Here is a 22,561-nt window from a genome sequence, read left to right as displayed (position 1 = left end):
TGTATATGTACGACTTTTCTCATCATAATTTTAAATATAAATCTTATATTTTTATATTTCCAATAAATTTATATTTTTGTTCCTTTCTTATCTAATCGTATTTTTAATTATTTTATATTATTAAATTCACATATAAATTTTTAATAAATTACAGGTTTAATATAATATAATTAATATAATTTTATATTACTCTTAAAATTTAATTTGACTTTATCCTGTGTGACTTTCTCAAATTATTTCGAAACATGTATCCTTTAAAACATTGTGTGCTTCAAATTATTTCGAAACATGTATCCTTTAAAATTTCTTATTTTTATTTTATTTTGCTTATTCATTGTTCCACTCTAAACTATCATAAATTCACTTAGTTGGAAGATCATTTATCTTGAAGCAAGATTCTTATTATATAAGGGGTTTAAATATTTTTACAAAAATATAGGGAATAAGGGGTGTATATCGTAATTAAGCGATCATAAAATTTTAGGATATTCATAGTATATGAAGTAGAAATATTTGTTATTGAAATACAAGGGGGGAGTGATGTATATTTGTTACTGAGTCGTTATATTTGTATAAGATTCTCATAGTATAAGGAGTGTAAGTGTTTGATTTAAAATACAAGAGATATAGTTGCAACTGAGTCATATTACAAAGGTGTTTAATCTAATTTACCCTAAGGTATAATAATTAACAAAATTCTAAGATTATTTTCTAAATATATTTTTAAATTGAAAAAGAAAAGACAAAAATTCTTTGAAAATAAATGATACTTTCATCTATTTTTCATAATGTTAGGTTCAACTAAACAATCTAAGGAATTTCAAAAAAAATCTAAGGAACTTTTGATTTTTTTTTTTGCTGTATCTTTTATTAGAAAACATAATGTTTGATTTTCTTAAATTAAAATAATTTTAAAAGGGTATTACGTAAAAGTATTGTTCTAAGGCTTCTTGCAAAATATAGAGATTTCGGCCTTAGCGTATAATTTTGAATAGAATTTGAAAATTGATCTTTTACTTTATGGAGTTCTCTTTTGATTCTTTTACCAATTTAAATTTCTTTTCATCAAATAAATAGAAATTCTAGATAAGTAAGAGTAACTAGCATAACAAAGTGGACGACATATTCGGCTNGGTCGGAACGTACCAAAGTATTCCGGGACTTCCAATTTTNATTTTCCTATTAAGATCCCTAAACTTAAGGAAATGAAACTGAAATAAATCCATAAAGTTACCCATCATTGATCAAATGCTTATTCCCACAAATTAAAACTGTAGACTGATTTATAGTTTCACATCTCCCGACTTCTCTCTCATGAAAAAGTGGCTCTGTTTCTTCAAAACTCTACCACCATTGACGGTTTCACGAAAGATCTATAGGTTTGTCTTTCTTCTCTTTTTATTTAAACTCGTTAATCTTCTATGTTTTTATGTTGATGTCTTGTCTTTGCCTATCTTTTTTCTCTGACAAACAAGGTCATGCCTTCACCAATATGAGGCTCTTCAAGCCAAAACATGGGCGAGAGACAGAGCCAAGCAAGAAGAGATTTGGAAAACAGAAAAAGAAACTATGCAGTCAAGAAAGATATTCAAGAATCAAAAGATTTTAACATAGGGTTGGTTAAAGCAAAAGCTGAGTATTTTTTTTCCAATTGAGAAATGGTGAATGTATTAAGTGTTAGTTGCAGTTTCTTGATGTTAGTTGGGGATTTGAGACTGAAATCTTTATAATATACAGTGTAAATGTCATGGTTTTTACTCCGCTACTCATGTTTTTGTGTATATATTTTTTATCCTCATCTTTGTATTCCGATAATCCCAAATATTGTAACTAATCCTCTATGAGAAATAAAGATTCTGTATTTTTTAACAATTTGTTCGATAAACATTAAAATTTGCAAAAAATGTATTAAATTCAATTATAGAATATTCATTATTATGTATAAATTCTAAATATTAAAATAATCCATTTATCTAAAAAATGGCAAATAGTACCAAAATCAATATAATCATCGCCAAATACCTTTCAGTCACAAATCGTTACAATTTTCTAGACAAACAAATTTGTCTTTAATTTTATACATTTAGGGACGAAAACGTTTTTGTATACAAATTAATGATAATCTTTTTCTTAAAGTTTGCATATCTTATGTGACAAAATCATATTTTTCAACTACAAATTAGAAACCACTTTAAAGACAATTAGAATTGTCACTAATCAAGATAAAAATTAGTGACAAATTTGTTTCGTCGGTATTAAGAATTTATTTAGTGACGAAAGTTATTTTCTACTACAAAGAAGTTGAACTTTTTCTGACAAATAAGTTCGTCACTGATTCAATATATTTGGGGACGAAATAACAAATGTGTCGCTAATGTAACGTCATTTAGCGATGAACCACTAAATCGTCTTTGTAAACTTTTAGTGACCCATTTATGGCTACGAAGAATTGACGAAAAAAATTTGGCCAGAAAAGATATTTAGTGACGAAATAAAGCCTTTTAGTGACAAAAACATTTGTCGCTAATAAATCAAATTTGTTGTAGTGTAAGTTGGAGTAGTACTTTGTATTGGCTTGTCACCATCCAAACTTGCACATGTAGTTAGTCCAGGTGGTTTCAGAACCAGAACATTTTACTGAGATTTGTCGATATTATATCTATGGTCCCCATTTTGTTCTACTTTTCCCCAACCCCCTTACATTAATTGATAGTAAAGGACCAATATTTGTCTTCAAGCAAATGACAGTAAACCATCTGCATTTTGCTCAATTCACCAGTCACATGGAAAAGGACATTGAAATGACTATATAGTGGACAAGGGAAAATATTTGTGGAGGCCAGATCTTTACTCCTTGTGTCTGAAAAAAAGTATATAAAGCTGAATTAAAGTTTAGCTTTTGTTTGGAAACTAGCTAGTGAGAGGAATAGGAATTGTGTACTTTGGGTTCGTAAGTTACTGTGTGATTCCATTTTTTATCCGCTTGCACTCAACGTTGGACTTTTAACTTTTAATCTATCTACCTATCTATCTATATCTATATTATACTACAACAACAACAAACAACAACAACCCAGTGAAATCCCACTAGTGGAGTCTGGGGAGGGTAGTGTGTACGCATACCTTACCCCTATCTCGCGGGGGATAGAGAGGCTGTTTCCGAAAGACCTTCAGCTCAAGAAGACGAAAAGAGGCAATCTATCGGTACCTTCAATAGAAACCATAGAACAAAGAACATCATCACCAGAACAAGAAAATAAGTGAAAAGCAAAACAATAACCAGTAGATAAAGCACATCAAAGAGGAACGAAAAAGTAGTGTGAACTCAACATAAAACACTAACAGTCAAAGATCAAGTCATAACAGAATAGCCTCACTCTGCGGCGCCGTAGAGATATTCTCAACTACCTCCTAATCTACAACCTTAATGCTCGATCTCCACAACTTACTGTCTAGGGCCATGTCCTCAGTAATCTGAAGCCTCACCATGTCCTGTCTGATCACCTCTCTCCAATACTTCTTAGACCGCCCTCTACCTCTCCTCATGCCCACCAGAGCCAGCCGCTCACCTCCTCACCGGCGCATCTGGGCTTCTCCTCTGGATGTGCCCAAACCATTTGAGCCTTGCTTCCCTTAACTTGTCATCCATGGGGGCGACACCCAACTTTTCCCGAATAACTTCATTCCTAATCTTATCCATCTTGGTGTGCCCGCACATCCACCTCAACATCCTCATTTCTGCTACTTTCATCTTTTGGATACGTGAGTTCTTAACTGGCCAACACTCATCCCCGTACAACATGGCTGGTCTAACCACCGCTCTATAAAATTTACCTTTGAGAATCTGAGGCACTTTTTTGTCACACAGGACTCCAGACGCTAACCTCCACTTCATCCACCCAACTCCTATACGATGTGTGACATCCTCGTCGATCTCCCCATCTCCCTGAATAACCGACCCAAGGTACTTGAAACTACCCTTCTTGGGGATGACTTGTGAATCAAGCCTCACGTCCAATCCCGCTTCCGTCGGCTCATCACTAAACTTGCACTCTAAGTACTCCGTCTTAGTCCTACTCAACTTGAAACTCTTAGACTCAAGGGTCTGTCTCCAAACCTCCAGCCTCTCGTTGACGCCGCCTCGCGTCTCATCAATCAGCACTATGCCATCAACAAATAACATACACCATGGCATCTCCCCTTGAATATGGTGTGTCAGTACATCCATTACCAGGGCAAAAGAATTGGGTTGAGCGCTGACCCTTGGTGTAACCCTAAAACAACCGAAAAATGCTCTGTGTCGCCTCCCACTGTCCTGACCCGAGTCTTAGTTCCATAATACATGTCCTTAATCACCCTATACTTTTAATTTAATTAAAAGTATAATGACACTTAGCAAAATATCATCCCCCTTTTCATTCTTTTAGACATAAAATTAAGACCGGACAAAATAGTTATTTGAGTATTTCCCAAATGTAGATATAAAGTATGACTAATTCACACACACTAGGAAAAATTTGGAATAAAGAATCCGTTTGACTTAGCTGATTTAAAGTAGCTTATTAGGATTAAGTGCTAAAAAATACTTTTAAGTGTTAAAGCTGATTTAATAAATAAGTACTCCATCCGTATCAATTTAGATGATGCAGTTTAACTTGACATAAATTTCAGAAAAAAAAGGATATTTTTGAAACATGCGACCCTAAAAGCTTAAGGGGAAAAAGTTTTGTGGGGCCATAATATTTTTGTGACTATAAAAAAATTTCATTAAGGGTAAAGTGACTAAAATAAAAAATTTAAAGTTAAATTATTTCTAAATATAAAAATGTATTTTTCTCTTTGAAATAGACTAGTAAGGTAAGTATGTCATTCAAATTAAAACAGAAAAAGTAATTATGTTTGAATAATATATTGAAACTGGTAATAAGCAATTGAAATATTCGGTATTTTCTTAGTTGTGGCAGGGATAACCACAACTAAGAACCACTTTTAGTAGATTTATCCTTTAAAATAATTTTCTAATAAATGATTATATAAGTAGTGAATTGGAATTATATATAATGAATATGGAAAAAAAAAATATAGTATTTGTTTGAAGGAAATAAAAAATAAAATTTAAATAGAAGATAATAATATAATATAGAAGAGAGAGAAGAAATATTATTTTTTGGTGTAAAAAATAGTGTAATGATTGAAGTAAATTTGGTGTTACACCATTTTGGTGTGAAATTTGGTGTTAGGGTTGGAGATGGTCTTATTAGTAGGGCAAAAAGAAACCTTTGGTCATCTAAAAGTGTTTATAAACTGAAAAATTATAAGTTGGGGTGACCAACTTATAAGCCAAGGGATTTATAGGTTTCGTTATGGAACACGTGAATCTATGATTTTTTTCGTAACATTAGATATTTTATCTACATATTTTCTAAAATTGATATAAGATTAACTGTTGGAACCCATATTTCTAAAAGGTTGAATACACTTGGTTGGAGGTTGAATTATTTACCAACAAGTATTGGGATCAATCCCACTAGATACTTTTTTTCCTTTTTTTTTTTTTTTTGTTGCAGTGCACCCATATACCAAAAATCCTAAATCCGCCTCTAAAGACAAGAAGTATTTATAAGCTGCTTTGACTAGCTTATTAGCGCCAAACACCCTCTAATTTTCTATAAAGCATATTAGGTGAAAACAAGCTCGTTTAACTTTTTTATTTTACTAATAAACTTTTTTTTGGGGCTATTTGAACTATACATAATTTTATATTACCTTTCTTGTTTCTGATTATCACCTTTTCATTATCTATACTATACCATGTTCGAGCAACATCTACAAAATTACGGGTTGCAAGTCCTCTTTCTTTAAGCAAAAAAGTTTTGTATTAGTAATTAAATTTTTATGCAAATATTTTTATTAGTAGTTGAATTTTATATTTACTTGTAAACTTGATATTCGTAGTTGAATTTTATATTCACGTATTTTATAGTAACTTTGAATTTCATATGAAAGCAATTTGTTATATACCCAACTTCAATTTGTATACGATGTTTGTAGGCATCTGTTATAAAATTAGTGTATTAAAACCCATAATCTTGGAGTTTCTTTTTATAATGATTTTAGTTTAAAAGATAAAGCAATTGAATATATGTGCTGTTTTATCTTACAAATTTCTGTACCAATTTTGCAATAGTCTTCAATTAACATATAATTTTAATTTTCTTATTTTATCTCATATTTTGGTCTTGGTTGATTTAATATTTGACTTAATTTATAATTTTATAACAAAAAGTTGGTGTCACAACTCAAACTCAATTGCTGGCATCAAATGTATAATGTATTTCCACCAAGTTGTGATGGCACCTAATCCAACCTGTCAGGTAAACCAAACAATATAAGATATAAAAAAAACATCAATAAACAATAAATAAAATTACGAAAATCAATACAACTATCCCTAGGACTGATAGTATAAGTCATGACTGACTAAGAATAAGAATACAATTCTGGTTTGAGTAAAGATACATCACATGTTTGAATTTACATAAACAGAAAAATAGGTCCTAACTACCATGAATAAGTGGTAGCTTGTATCTGTAATGCTAGTACGTCTTCAATGCTACGCGTCGTCTCCCAAAACAACTGAGCTCCTGAATTTGCACGCAAGGTGTAGAAGTGTAGTATGATGTGACGACCTAGCCGATTGTTTTGTATATTTGATCTTCGTTCCTCTATTTGATACATTGATGAATTTTTCAGTTGCAATAATCGTAAAATACATACCGCAAATGTGTTACCGCATAAATAGTATTGTGATTTTATTAAACGGGTGTGTGTTTTTAAATTTTATGGTTTTCGCGAAGATATTCTACTGAAGTAATTTTCTATCTCTTGGTTCTTTCTTCTTTACTTTCATTTGAACCATTATATTTCCCCCTTATATTGTATAGATCTTTTTAGTGGATTGCGCTATTACAGATCTCTGTTTCTTGGTATAGCTGGGTTTCTTCATTCCAATTACCCTTTACTGTATATTTTCAGTGGGTGGGTATATATATATAGAGGGTACCTATTGTGGGTTTTGTTCAAATCTACGGTTTAAAGAGGAAAATTTCGGCGACGGTAAAAGAGTGGCCATCGGAGATCAGATTACGGAATCGAATTTAGAGATTTTGATTCGCATAAGACATATTCTCTCCTCTTGGTTCCGTGGGTGTTTGTGTTTTGCAGGTATCACTTTTGTGGCTGTTTGGTGGCGGTAGGGAGGTGCACACACACAAGTAGTAGAGCAGCAGATATATGCCGGGTTCCGCCGCATCAAAAGTATACCAAGTTGAAAGTTCCAGGTTCTATTCGCGGGAATGGTACCTCCCGCAACCTGTTTCTCTGTCTCCTTTGTTAATTACTTTTTTGCCGTAGTATTTCGTACTAGTCTAGTCAGTCTAGTAGTGGGCTTGAAGTTACTATTTGCGCCCTTTGTTGTTCTGTGTGGTATTTTTTTTCTTTTATATTTTTAGACCTTTGTAGGTATAGAGTCTGTGGTTTGTAATGGCAGAGTATGGTAATGTTCTCGGGGAGGTCGGGTGGTGGAGAGGGAGGTAGGGAAAGGGTCAGGGGGTGGTAAAGGGAACAAGATCGCCTGTAGGTTGAGAATTGGATCGTGGAATATAGGGACGTTGACGGGTAAGTCTATAGAGCTAGCGAACATTCTCCAGAAAAGGAGGGTCAATATAGCGTGTGTGTAGGAGACTAGGTGGGTAGGATCGAATGCGAGAGATGTAGACGGGTATAAATTGTGGTTCTCAGGAGTCGCGAAGGGCAGGAATGGAGTGGGCATTTTGGTGGATAGGGGGATCAAAGAGTTGGTAGTAGAGGTTAGGCGGGTGAATGACAGATTGATGGCAATTAAGGTAGTAGTTGGAGGGAGCACCCTGAATGTCATTAGCGCTTACGCACCGCAGACGGGCGTGGACGAGGAGGTTAAAAGGCACTTCTAGGAGGCGCTGGATGAGGTGGTGCGGGGTATTCCGCCTACGGAGAAGTTACTCATAGGAGGTGATTTCAATGGTCGTATTGGGTTGTCTAGTGGTGGCTATGGTGAGGTGCACGGTGGCTTCGGCTTTGGGGATAGGAATGGGGGTGGTACCTCTGTATTGGATTTCGCTAGAGCTTTTGCGTTGGTGATCGTGAACTCTATGTTTTCGAAAAGGGAGGAACATTTGGTAACTTTTTGGAGTATGGTGGCTAAGACTCAGATTGACTATCTCCTCCTCAGGACGTGTGATCGGGGGTTGTGCAAGGATTGCAAGGTGATCCCGAGTGAGAACCTCGCGACTCAACATAGGCTCCTAGTGATGGACGCCGGTATCTTGATGAAAAGGAAGAAGAGGTTTGTAGGGGTCAGTCGAGGATCAGGTGGGGAGCTTTGTCTAAGGATAATGCGCGGGAGTTGGAGAGGCGGATGATGACTATTGGTGCGTGGAAGAGTGGTGGGGACGCTAGTGCTATGTGGACGTCGACGACAGACTGTATTAGGGAGGCAACGAGAGAGGTGTTGGGAGTTTCGAAAGGTTACTCTGGTGGGCACCAAAGCCACTGGTGGTGGAATGACGTGGTCCAAGATATAGTGGAAGCCAAGAAAGCGGCTTACATTAAATTAGTAGAGAGCACCGAAGAGGATTAGAGGAGAGCATGCTGATACCCAATTTTTCTCTACATATTTTAAATATGCAAAAATACCTTCGAAATAGCATATATATGCATATATAAGCATGCACAAGGTTTTTATTATATTTTCCATAATTTAAGAGTTCAAATTAATTTATTTTCCTCCCTTTTATCCATAAAACCTCAATAAATATTTTTTCAAATTATTGTTGTGATGATTTACTCATTTAATTGGTATACTTATGTCAAAATATGGCTAATATATTTTTCATGAATTTTTATAATTATATTTAGTATTTTTTAAGCTAAATTGCATATAATTGTAATGTTAGCCCTTTTAATGTATAATTATATTTTATATGCATAAAATTGGTCCCTATAATTATAAAATTTTAATCATGTATTTTAAATTATTTTGGCGCATTAAATTATTTTTCATAAATTACTTATTAATTATTATAAATTAAAATAGAGAAAATTGGCGATTTAAATTATAGCCGGATTTGGCATTTCAATTACACCCCATATTAGACTAAACCCCAACCCAATTTCTTATTAATATACCCGACCCATACCCTACATATATTTACCCGACCCATCTACCCGATCAAATCTTGACCGTTGATCTCCTAGATCAACGGTCCATACCCATTCTTTCTTTTTATAATCCCTAACACCTCCTAACCCTAGCCATCTTTATAGCCTGCCGCCTTCAGTTGCTCTCGTCTCCTCTCTTCTCTCAACCTAACCCTAATCCCTCTTCAACCGCCGCCTCCTTTTCCGGTCTTCTCCGGTCTTCTCCGGTGACCGCCTTTCAACCCCAAGCCTCGAATGGATCCTCCATTGCCTTGCTCATCTTTTCTGAGGCCTTCAAGGGCCCTTGGCCACACCGACTTATGTCTAGGGTTGCTCTTTTTGGCTGTTCATGACTTCTGCGATGTGATTCTGAGCAAAATCACACTATATTAGTTACGATCTTTGAAGTTCTAAACAGGTTCTTCCATTTCTATTTGGGTTTCTTTTGAAACCGTAATTTTTGTTTACACCTCATAGATCTGGGCTATTTTTAAACGATTCAAGTCTGCTCCTTTTATGTTTTACACTGTTCTTGAACGTCTCTTGCAAAATCGTCGATTTCAAGTTGTTTTACTTTCTTTTAAAATTAGGGTTTTTAAGGACTTCTTCTACACTTTGTTTAAATCAATTCTTCATGTTTTAACTTCTATTCTTTGTATATCCCGAACAATTCTATTCTTTTACTCCTTTTTCAACTCATCTATGTTGAAAACCCTAATTTCTTAGCCTCAACCTTGGGTTTATGAGTTTTGTTTTGATAATATGTTAAGTACTCTATATGTTTCTATGATTCTGTGATTTTTTGCCCTATTTCTGTTTGCTATGGTTCTTAGTTGTGGTTATCCCTGCCTATTGTGTGATTTTGCCTATTTGGTTCACCAATGTTTCTGATTCTTCACTTCTCCTACCTATATCATGCTTAGCTTACTAATTCAGACCATGCTCTACATTAATCCCTAATTTTATATGTGATTCTTGTCCTACTCGACCTCTTAGGGTTTTGATTTTGCTTACCATGTGTTTATTCTTATAGAGTGGTGCTAAATCAGTGTTACCTCCTATTCCTGCATCCCTCAATCTTTGTGATTGATCTTTCATGATTATTCTACTGAATTTTACCTTGTAGAACGTTTTTCTGACCTTATTCGATGGTCAATTATGCTGTTAATTGATTGCTAAAGTCTTTCCTTGATTTATGTGTGCTCAACCTGTCCTCTATTACATATTGTATTATTGTACTATGCAGAAAATATTTCCTTAATTGGCATGTCCAGCTTTACAAGGTATCTTTCCTTATTTGGCATATGTCTATTACGGTTCAAAGTTAGCCCCTCAATTAAAGGGGACTTACCTTGATTTCCTGACTGATTGATCTCAAGTTCCTTAATTACTAATGGACTGTGATTTTTTTTACCTTATTTACTACCTGCTTTCAAAATATATATATACCCTAGTCTTTCATTAGCACAGACACGAACACTTGGTTCAAAACTATCTCTCACACTTAAAAATTTCTGCTCTCTCTCTTGTGCTACTTGCTACTGCTCTAAGATAGCCGGCTCAAGCGAAGGCTAACCATTTGTGTTCTCTTGTTCTTTCATTCTGCTCACTATCCTCTTTACTAGTATGTCCTAGTTTCTATTCAAAGTTCCAACAACAATATGACTCTCTTATTGTTTCAGTTCATCTTGTTTCTAGTTTGCTTATATTTGTGGGTTTGTAGTGAAACTTGTAGTTGAGGGTTACATTATTAGCATGTCTCCCCCTCCCTTGAGATCAGTATATTTCCCCTTCTGTTTGTTTCTGAGCATGTCTACACCAATCATCACTTACTTGTTATATGTTTACCACCATGAAGTCCCTGAATCCCTATTCCCCTGCATGTGAGTCTGTTCTTTATGTCAGATTTTGTGATTATGTCAAGTTAGCTGCTTTTGGGCATGACTATACTAATTTCCAAGTCTTTGCTTAGTTATATGTCCTATGTATTCCCAAACTCCCTTGACCCTAGTGTGTGACTACTGAGTTTACTTGGTTCTGTGAATTGTCTATGTGCAAACCTGTCCTAAGGCGTTTGGACTTCTGTTCATCTCTTCAACCCTTTTCTTTAAACAGTCTCTATTGCTTTACTAAACTACTTTCAAACAGGCCCTCTTTTATACAGTTTTTCACTAAAATCACTTTCACTCTACTCTTAGTCAATAAGTTCTGCCCCCTCTACTATATGTACTGCCTTGGGATCCTCTTGAGAACCCTCTGAACTCTGGCAAACTGTAGCTGGCCCTTCCACACTGCACTTGTTCAATTTTGGTTACCAAGTCTGAGTGTAAGCACTACCTGGGATCCTTGAGATCCTTAGGGAACTTTGATGCACCTAGACTATGTCATTGTCTATGGAATTGAGGCATATGAGGTCATTGGAGACTTTGGGGAATCTGGGCCTAATTGAAGGCTCTCTATAGAATAGCTCCTTGATTTTTATTTACTTATGTAATTCATTCATTGGTCTGTAATAACTTGTAAACATATATTGGGGTATTTAGTGAAAAGGGTGGGTAGATACATGCTTTATCGGGTAATACGGGTAGAAAGCTTGCTCTTAGGATCTTACTTTTAAATCTGCCCACTTTGCGCAATAGAAAACATGCTCATAGTGGTTTACTCTTTTAAGTCTGATTGCTTTTGCCTAATCGAAATCATACCTATAGGATTTCACTTCTAATGTCATTTGTATCAAGTAGAAAATCACGTTCATAAGGTTCTGCATTTTGTCATGTTTAGAAACCATGCCTATAGGTTCCAAATAATCATGTCATAAAATCAGATTAATGAAAGATTCCATGCCTATAGGACTTAATTCAGATTCTGGTACAACGAGTATTTATGTATGTTTCCCCGCCTGCAAACTTAAAACCAGTATTACACTTAGATATCATGCCTATAGGGAACCATATTCAAAATTCTGCTTTTCAAACTAGTTTAGTCTAAATAAGTCAACTTGATCACGCCTAGTTCATTTCTAAATTGGTTTTATTATGTGCTAAGTACTTTCTGAAACATGTTCTTTCAAAATTGCATTAATCTCATTAGATACCATGCTTATAGGTATTAAAAGAGTCTATTTCGAAAACCTGTTTGTTTCTGCATTAACATAGACGTAGCATCTATATATAGGCAAGCCTTAGGGCATATTCAAAACAGCATTTCCCTGAAGCTCTCTCTATCGTTAACATTTCTGATTCTAATAACTTTTAAAAGAGTCCCTAGGCAATTGTTATAACTTCTGGGTATAAAAATGTGGTCTATTTTTGCATAGTCACTTATAGACCTGCTTTAGAACTTTGATTAATAAAGATCTTAATTGTGTTTGAGTCGTGCTGCTTGTATGTGTACTTGAGGAGGAAAATTAAGCCTTTATCTACTCCTTCCTATTCTTGTTTGCGCAAAGTCCTAATTGTTTTGTTGTCGCCTTAGAATTTTCACCTTTAAAAACCTTAGGGGTTTGTCTATGACTTCCTAGAGGTAGGGTCCTAACTCCCTCTAAGATCATTAATAAGGGACGGGTAGCAGCACGCGATGGGAATCCATGACCAACACTCGCTTTGCATGACCAATAAGGGTACAGGACGGGTAGACACGGATATGTTGACCGATGCGCTAATGCCACGCATATCCTCTTTCTAAGGAGTGATTACCGGGCATTGTACTGATGTGATCCTATAGGCTAACCAACCTAGGACCTCCCTCTCCCCCAAACCCTCTTTGCTTGAAACTTTATTTTCCTTTCTTTACAATATGTTTAAATTGTTATTTTATGCAATGCCCCAACATGCTCCTTGCATTTATTTCCTTCAGTTGTTTATTTATGGACTAATTTGTGAAATAAGTTCGGCCGAGACCTACAGTTGTGGACCAAGAGGGGTGCCTAACACCTTCCCTTCGAGGTTACTCGAGCCCTTACCCTAATATCTGGTAATTCAAACCAACCCAAGAGTTAATCGCTCTAGGTGTCCTAACGCACCATAATCCGTTAGGTGGAGACTCTTCAAATACCCAATTCCCAAAAGGAAATGAGTCATTACACCCCGTGAATGTCGAAACCCGGACTTCTCCCCACGAGGAGGCGAGAAAAAGAGGGCGCGACAATATGGTGACTCTGCTGGGGATATTTTGAGGCTCTTACCATAACGAACTTGTCTTTACAACTTAGTCCAAGCATGCTTTATCCCGTACCCTTCTGCCTTATTTGAATTTAACTGTCTATTTTAAGCATTTATGATTCTTTTATTACCTGAAAACTGACTTGTCTCCTTATTTTTCTTTCTCTGTAACTGTCTTTTCAATTATTTAAGTTCTGTATTTATTTCTTCCTACGTTTCATGCTCCACATCATACTCCACTCATGCCAAACAAAATACTATAGCAACGCTTGATGAGTGGTTGCGCCTTCCTATATTATTACCCCCTAAATTCGGAAAGACTTATTTGCGGTAAAACTAGTCGATCAGCGGTGCAGTCAACGGTTCCGTGCCTTCCCTTTGAGTTGTACGCTTGAGGGTACCAGTCTAAATCCCATAGAAACCTTACTCTATTTAAATTGTGCATGCATCATGGTCAAACCTAGCCGGGTCAGTTATGTTGTCCGCATAATGATCCTTTAAGATAGCCTTGTCCAAAAGTCCACTGGCTTTCCCTAAACCCAAACGGACATCATTACGTTCTGTGCATTTATTTGGAGAACTAAATACCGATATGCTGATCATAAATGTATAAATAGTCGAGTCTGGTAGGGGTAAGGTTTAACCCTTTTGTTTTGCAGAAAATGAGGCACGAGGTCCCCAGCTTCGGAATGGTTAACATACCCCCACTCTTGCTAGACTGGCGGAGGAATCTTCCATCAGATGATCAAATCAATGAATGGAAAGAAAGGGCCGTCAATACTAGCGAAAATGTAGATTATCTGGAATACATCCTGTTAGAATTGGAAGGAAAAGTGAGGAAAAGGGTCAACGACTGCCAGAGCGCTGAGGGAAACGAAGAAGGACATCTGGCGAAGGCGTTCTTACTAACGAGCCTACGCGATCTGGAGGATTTGATCAAAGAGAACATTCAACCTGAGGAAGGTCCTTCTGGGACCAAATAGGCTAGATTTATTTTTGCTTTTTCTTAAGGTGAAATAAAGCCAAGCGCCAATAGTAACTCATTTTTTTATCATTATTTCAGTATCGTTTTGGGATTCGACTGTTCTTACATTATGAAATGAGGCATTTAGCCTTTTAAGTTCTCCAAATCAACCTGTCGCTAGGCCTACCTCGGGCACAAAGAGGTTCCCAAATTAGTACACGTTTTACATTCCCGCATTATATGTTTAAATATTGCAATACTTTTTATAATCCTCGCTAACTTGATTACCTTTTGTTTTATTTTGTTTTCTTTCTTTTTATTCCCCTCCCCAAAGGTTAGTTCGTGCACTCTAGCATCATCATCTTATTTCAAAAGATCCAGGGCCCTCCACCCACTCCTCCTCTTAGTCCCTCTAAAGGCAAGAATAAAATGGAAGACTTAAACAACATCAGGAAGGAGAACATAGTTAAACGGTTAGAGGCCACTGATGGCCAGGGTATTCGGGTTCCTAATGAGAATGTGTCACAGCTTGAACATAAACTGTTAAAATTCCAGGAAGAGCTCGATCAGGTTCGAAATTTGGCAAACCTGTCATTTTCCCTCAATGCCCCATATATCAACTTCCCCAACGCTCAAAACCCTACACCTCCTCAAAATATCCCAAAATAGCAGAATCACCCCGTACCTCACCATCACGCTACTCCACCAAAGATCTAATGTAACACCTGTCATACCCCAAACAATAATCCACTACTCATCCCAAAACCTCAGAACTCCACAAACGACCATTTCCAACTAGGACACCATAACAATCCTATCTACGTGGAGACCATGCCACACTCCACCCAACCTATCTCATACACACCTGAGTCTGATGAAAAAGATCTTCTTATCAGTAACTTGGCCGAGGAACTTAAGAAACTGACCAGCCCGATACAGGGCGTCGAGGGAAGCAAAGGAATCGTAGGGCTGAACTATGAGGACCTTTGCATACAGCCTGATGTCGAACTGCCTGAGGGGTACAAACCTCCTAAGTTTGAAATGTTTGATGGTACGGGTGATCCAAGGGTCCATCTGAGGACCTGTTGCGACAAGCTGGTTGGATTAGGGAAGGATGAAAGGATCCGCATGAAGCTGTTCATGAGGAGTTTGAAAGGAGATGCATTGTCTTGGTACATCAGCCAAGATCCCAAGAAGTGGTCAAGATGGGTGAGCATGACATCTGACTTTATGGACAAATTCAGATTTAATACAGAGAACGCACCAAACATGTTCTATATCCAGAATTTGAAGAAGAAGCCCACAGAAACATTTCGCGAGTATGCTACTCGCTGGAGGTCCGAAGCTGCTAAGGTCAGACCCGCCTTAGAAGAGGAGAAAATGAACAAGTTCTTCGTTCGGGCTCAGGACTCGCAGTACCATGCACGGTTGATGATGATTGAGAACCACAAGTTCTCCAACATTATCATATTAGGTGAAAGAATTAAAGAGGGTAATAAAAGTGGTATGGTCACAAATTTCGAAGCCTTGCAAGCTACAAATAAAGCTTTACAATCCAGTGGTGTGTCCAAGAAAAGGGACGTGGGGGCCGTGATGGTTGCACAAAGGACCAAGTCTCCCCTCAAATACCAAACTTACCTAACACCTCCACTTATATACCTGCCAACCTCAAATTACCAAGCACCCTCACCCTCGTACCAAGCTCTGCCACCAACTTATCAATCATCTCCACCTCCTACATATCAACCTACTTCACCCAGATACTCCCAACCCGCTCATGTCTACCACACTTATAATTCTCAACCATCCCATTATCAATCACCCCCTACATGCCAAAACTTCCCTAGACCTCAACCTAATTTTGATCGCAGACCTCAAAAACAATATACCGCCATTGCTGAACCCTTCGACCAGCTGTATGAGAAGCTCAAAGCTGCTGGTTATGTCACCTCATCCCTGCTGCAACCCCTGAGAATCCTTCTCAATGGGTGAACCCAAACAAGTCCTGTGCATACCACTCCGGCATGAAAGGGCACACCATCGATGAATGCCGCTCTTTGAAAGACAAGATACAGTCTCTAATTGATAACAAGATCATTGTGGCAAAGGAACCCGCTCCAAACGTCCGCAACAATTCTCTGCCAGACCATAAGGGTGGAAGTTTCCACATGATTGAAGTAGAAGATGACTGGGATCCCTAGGGATCAATCGAGTTGATCGCAGAAGGTGATGACCCAAAGAAACCGGCAATTACTCTCAATCCAATCATAGTCCAGATCCAACCATTTGAGGACGCTGTTTATACCACTTGAGTTTGAAGTAGCGCCACTCGCAAAGACACCGGTACTATTGAGGTTCAATTCGTATCTTCGGCAAATGCACCCGCACCATTTGAGGTTGCTCTCTTGCCACCCAAGGCACATGTTCCATTCGAAGTGAGGATAGCCGCGCCGATCCCAAAGGCGATGTCAACCATGCCACCCTTATATACAAATGCTATACCCTGGGACTATACAACCGAGGTGAGAAGGAAGGGCAAGGTCAGTATTGAAGAAACTATCACAACATTGGGTATGACAAAAACCGGTAGAGTCTATACCCCTGAACATCTAGCTGAGTCAGGAAAGTAAGCCTCCAATCGGCCACCCCTCATCGAGACAGTTCTGGAAGACCTTTGGAGGAAAGTACAGGCCAATGAGTATTCGGTCATCGACCAGTTGAACAAGATGCCAGCACAAATATCCATTCTCTCTTTGCTGCAAAATTCTGAGATGCATAGGAATGTTTTGTTGAAGGTGTTGCATGAAGCGTACGTACCAAATAACATCACTAGCGGGAAGTGTCTAATATGGTAGGACAAGTGCTGGAAAGCCATAAGATCACCTTTCATAAGGACAAGCTGCCACCTGAAGGGCTGGGGCACAAACAAAGCACTTGCACATCACCGTGCAATGCAAAGATTATTTCATCACCAAAATCCTGATCGATGGAGGGTCCAGTCTTAACATTTGTCGGCTGATAACACTCAAGAAGTTGGGTAAAGGGTTGCATGAGATAAAAGATGGATCAATCAATGTGAAAGCTTTCGATTGTTCTAAGAGGTCCACCATTAGTGAGATTAGTCTATGCCTGCAGATGGGACCAACCTGGTTCGAGTCGATTTCTAGGTAATAGATGTACCAGCGTCTTACAACTTGCTGCTGGGATGGCCATGGATCTATGCTACTGGGGTCGTAGCATCAACGCTGCATTAGGCAGTAAAGTTAGAATGGAACCACTAGGAAGTGATCATTCACGGTGACGGTAGAAACCCTATATACAGTCGCCAGACTATTCCGACAATCGAGGGAAGAAGGAAGCTGGGTGGGGAAACTTACCACCACATTGAACGGGTCAGTGCTATCGACAAAGACAAATGGTGGGATAGCAAAATCGAGAGTATACTGAGTTAGAGTGGGTACGAGCCTGGGAAAGGGCTCGGCAAAAACCTCAAAGGAATCTCTAAACCTATAAAACTCAAGAAATATGGCACTACCTTCGGATTAGGATATGAATACACCTGGGAGGAATTCAATAGCTGGCCGCCACGATGGCGCAATCCTTACTACATACTAGAGTAGCCAATACCGCATCTGGAGCAGACCTTCCAATAAGCCGACATTATTTATGGGTTAGATGAGGAAGAAGCACTTGCAGCAGTGAAGAACTTGTTTCTAGAGGACATTGATATAGACTGTTGTGTTATTCTCGAGGAGGAAGGGGAGTAAGGCCCTTCCATACAAGCTGCAAGCAGAGGGGCACATCTCAAGAATTGGACCATCAGGATAACCAAAGCCCGACGAGCCTCGGGGTAGCAAGGCTAAAAGAAGCATTATTCACTGTTTTATTTACTAAATGATTTTGTTTTCGCATTTTTCAATTCGCGCAGTAAGATCTTCGATGTCCAAAACAATTATTCAATTTATCAAAAGCATTTTTTATTTTTCTTATGAATGAATATATATTGCTATCGTTTTCTCTCATTACACTACCTATACAACATTACTATTACTTGTCTTGATGAACCAATGACTGTGACATGCAATGAGACAACGTAACAAACGGACATGGATTTAGAGGAAGATGACATACCTGATGAGATTGTCAAAGAAGTTGAGAATTTTGAGAACAGACCTAAGTCCAACCTGGACGAGACCGAAATTGTCAACCTGGGAGATTCAGAAAATGTCAAGGAAATGAATCAGCATTCACATGTCGCCATCAGAGAAGAAAGAATACATAGACTTTCTAAAAAAGTGTGAGGACATGTTCGCCTGGTCGTATGATGACATGACTGGTCTGAGTACATCTATTGTGGCTCAGAAACTGCCAACCAATCCAATGTGTCCGCTGATAAAGCAAAAACTCAGAAAGTTCAAGCCTGATATGAGCTTGAAAATCAAGGAAGAAGTCACCAAGCAGATCAACGCTAAGGTTCTCAGGGTAGTAGAATACCCGACGTGGTTAGCCAACATTGTGCCAGTGCCAAAGAAGGATGGGAAAGTCAGAGTCTGTGTCGACTACCGGGATATCAACCGGGCCAATCCGAAAGACGACTTCCCTTTGCTAAATATATACATCATGATTGACAATTGTGCCAAGCATGAGCTACAGTCATTCGTAGATTGCTTTGCTGGTTATCATCAGATCTGGATGGATGAGGAAGATGCTGAGAAAACGGCTTTCAGTATGCTGTGGGGAGTGTACTGTTACAAGATGATGCCATTCGGCCTGAAGAATGCAGAGGCCACCTACATGAGAGCCATGACTACCATCTTCCATGATATGATACACAAGGATATCGAGGTATATGTGGATGATGTTATTATCAAGTCCAAGAAGGCCACTAACCACATAGAGGATCTGAGGAAGTTCTTCAATAGACTGCGGAAATACAACCTGAAATTAAACCCCGCGAAGTGTGCATTTGGAGTTCCTGCTGGGAAATTGCTTGGGTTTATTGTGAGCCGTCGAGGAATAGAACTGGATCCATCGAAGGTCAAAGCCATTCAAGAACTACCACCGCCAAAGAACAAAAAAGATGTGATGAGTTTCTTGGTACGGCTTAACTACATCAGCTGATTCATAACATAGTCTACAGTTATCTGTGAGCCGATCTTCAAGATGTTAAAGAAGGACGCCGCCACTGAATGGACCAATGACTGCCAAAAGGCCTTCGACAAAATCAAGGAGTACCTGTCAACACCACTAGTCTTAGTCCCGCCTGAGCCAGGTAGACCCTTATTACTCTACCTCGCAGTGTTAGATGGAGCTTGTGGCTGCGCTCTGGGGCTGAAACAGGAAGGAAGGAGCAAGTCAATTATTATCTCAGTAAAAAGTTCATCCCGTACGAGGCCCAATATTCTTTATTGGAACATACCTGTTCTGCTTTAACTTGGGTAGCTCAGAAGCCAAGACATTACTTCTGTGCCTATACTACATATCTCATATCGAGAATGGATCCCTTGAAGTACATCTTTCAGAAGCCCATGCCCACTGGCAAGCTAGCCAAGTGGTAAATCCGGTTGAGCGAGTTCGACATTATTTACGTAACTCAGAAAGCGGTCAAGGGACAGGCACTGGCAGACCACCTTGCTGAAAACCCCGTGGATGGAGAATATGAACCCCTGAAAGCGTATTTTCCTGACAAAGAGGTATCATTCATAGGAGAAGACATTGCAGAATCCTATGACGGTTGGAGAATGTTCTTAGATGGAGCAGCGAACTTCAAAGGAGTTGGCATTGGAGCAGTCCTAATATCAGAAATCGGTCAGCATTATCCGGTGTTTGCCAAACTCAGGTTCCCCTGCACCAACAATATAGCCGAGTATGAAGCCTGCATCTTAGGACTCAAAATGGCCATTGACGTGAACGTTCAAGAGCTGCTAGTGATTGGAGATTCAGACTTACTTATACATCAGGTACGAAGAGAATGGGCAACCAAGAATTTTAAGATACTCCCATATTTGCACCACGTACAGGAATTAAGAAAAAGGTTCACAAAGACGGAATTCCAACATGTTCCCCGAATCTAGAATGAGTTCGCCGATGCATTGGCTACCCTATCATCTATGATACAACATCCAAACAAGAATTTCAATGATCCCATTCCAGTGAAAATCCATAATAAGCCAGCTTACTATGCCCATGTTGAGGAAGAAGCAGATGGAAAGCCTTGGTTTCATGATATCAAGGAATATTTGGCAAAAGGAGAGTACCCAAAGCTTGCAAATCCTTCTCAGATACGCACACTTCGGAGATTGTCTAACAACTTCTTTCACAGCGGAGGAATCCTGTATAGGAGGACTCCCGATTTAGGATTACTAAGATGTGTCGAAGCAAAGGAAGCATCCAAGCTACTAGAGGAAATTCATGCTGGGACCTGCGGTCCACATATGAACGATTTTGTCTTAACAAAGAAGATACTTCAGGCTGGTTGCTTTTGGATGACTATGGAAACGAACTACATCTAGTATGTCGGAAATGCCACCGCTGTCAGATACATGCAGATATGATAAAGGTACCTCCAAACAAGCTTAATGTAACAAGCTCACCGTGGCCGTTTGCTGCCTAGGGAATGGACGTTATTGGACCAATCGAGCCTGCCGCTTCCAACGAACACAGGTTCATCCTAGTAGCCATCGACTATTTCACCAAATGGGTCAAAGCAACATCTTACAAAGCAGTGACTAAGAAAGTCGTGGCAGACTTTGTCCGCGACCGCATCGTTTGTCGATTCAAAATTCCAGAGTCAATCATTACTGATAATGGCTCCAACCTCAACAGTGACTTGATGAAAGCTATGTGCGAAACTTTCAAGATCAAACACAAGAATTCCACAGCCTATAGACCTCTGATGAATGGGGCTGTAAAAGCTTGATAAGTCGGGATTTGAACATGTTTTATGCCCCTACTTGCCTATGCTTTGGTTATAAATTGCTACAAAAAAGTCCCAAAATGCTCACAAGTTGTGCTTGATTGCAGGTTTGATTGAAAAAGTGACGAAATGTCAAATATCGACTCAAAAGGAGTGAAACCTGCTCAAGTATCAAAGATTAAGTGAATTGAGGAGAAAAGGGCCTAGTGCGGACCACGCAAAAGTGAATGCGGTCGCACTAGGAGATTCAGAGTGTTGGTATAATCAGGCTGAAGGGTACGCGACCGCGATACGTTTCTCGCAGTCCGCGGTTAGGCTCCGCGGCCGCACTACTCTTTTGTGTGGTTCGCGGATATGAGGTTCAGAGAGGTTGACAAAGGGCCAAATCCAAGCAACGCGGTCCGCGGTCGTACTTGTGCGGACCGCGCCCACTCCCTCCGCGGCCGCGATACACTTCCATGCAGTCTGTGGTCCTCAAGTTTAGAGATGCAGAAATGAGAAGTCTTAGAGCTAGTGCGGCCGCGGTCCATTTTGTGCAGCCCGCACTGACCCTACAGGGGTATTTTTGTCCAATTTTTCCAGCCTAGTATAAATAGAACACTTTACCATTTTTAGGTTAAGTTTTGTATTCCAGACTTAGCTGCGCTCGTGAGAGTCAGTTTTATAGCCATTTTTGGCACTTTTGCTTTTCATTAACGATAGATTATTGTAGTTTCTTCTTAGTAATCAGTTAATATGCTTAGTTCTTCATCTATTTCTTCAATTTCTATATCTAGCATGAGTAGCTAAACCCATTAGCTAGGGTTGTGGCTCAACCCTAGTGTGGGTAATTGATGGGTGTTTCCATCTAGGGTTAGATTGATTATGGGTGTTTGCTATTTGGGTTGATTTTATGTTTTAATTTAGAATTGGTGGTTCCAAACACTGATTCAAGCTTTGTGGGTTTGATTCTTCTTGAGAAAGAGAGTTTATGACTCCAAAATTAACCAACAAGGAACTGGGATGGACTCATGAGAAATGATAGTCCCAATTAACGGGTTAAATCTCGAGAGAGTAATCAGCCTATTTGCTTGATCTAATTGGCCTACCCAATTGGTCTCGAGAGAGTCAATTGGGAAAAATCACTCTCTCTACTGAGAGGTGTGAGAGTGGGTACAATTGTACAATGGTTATAGCATAAGCCCAAAATATGTCAATCTATCTTAGCAACATCTACCCGTCAATTAGCCACCTAGGTGATGTCACGACCCTAGTGCCCTTCTTCCCATTAGATACAACTTTAGC

The 22,561-nt window shown here is 38.7% G+C and overlaps 1 long non-coding RNA gene across 1 annotated transcript; it reads left to right on the top strand.

Moving 5' to 3' along the window:
* Positions 1 to 1,263: 1,263 nt before the first annotated feature.
* Positions 1,264 to 1,869, top strand: LOC109242459. The gene is made up of 2 exons (XR_002070402.1): positions 1,264 to 1,379; positions 1,476 to 1,869. It is a non-coding gene; the product is annotated as an uncharacterized LOC109242459 (long non-coding RNA).
* The last annotated feature ends 20,692 nt before the right edge of the window (positions 1,870 to 22,561 follow it).

This window comes from Nicotiana attenuata, unplaced genomic scaffold, assembly GCF_001879085.1.
Source record: "Nicotiana attenuata strain UT unplaced genomic scaffold, NIATTr2, whole genome shotgun sequence".
NCBI lineage: Eukaryota > Viridiplantae > Streptophyta > Magnoliopsida > Solanales > Solanaceae > Nicotiana > Nicotiana attenuata.
This window is presented reverse-complemented; position numbering and strand designations above follow the sequence as displayed.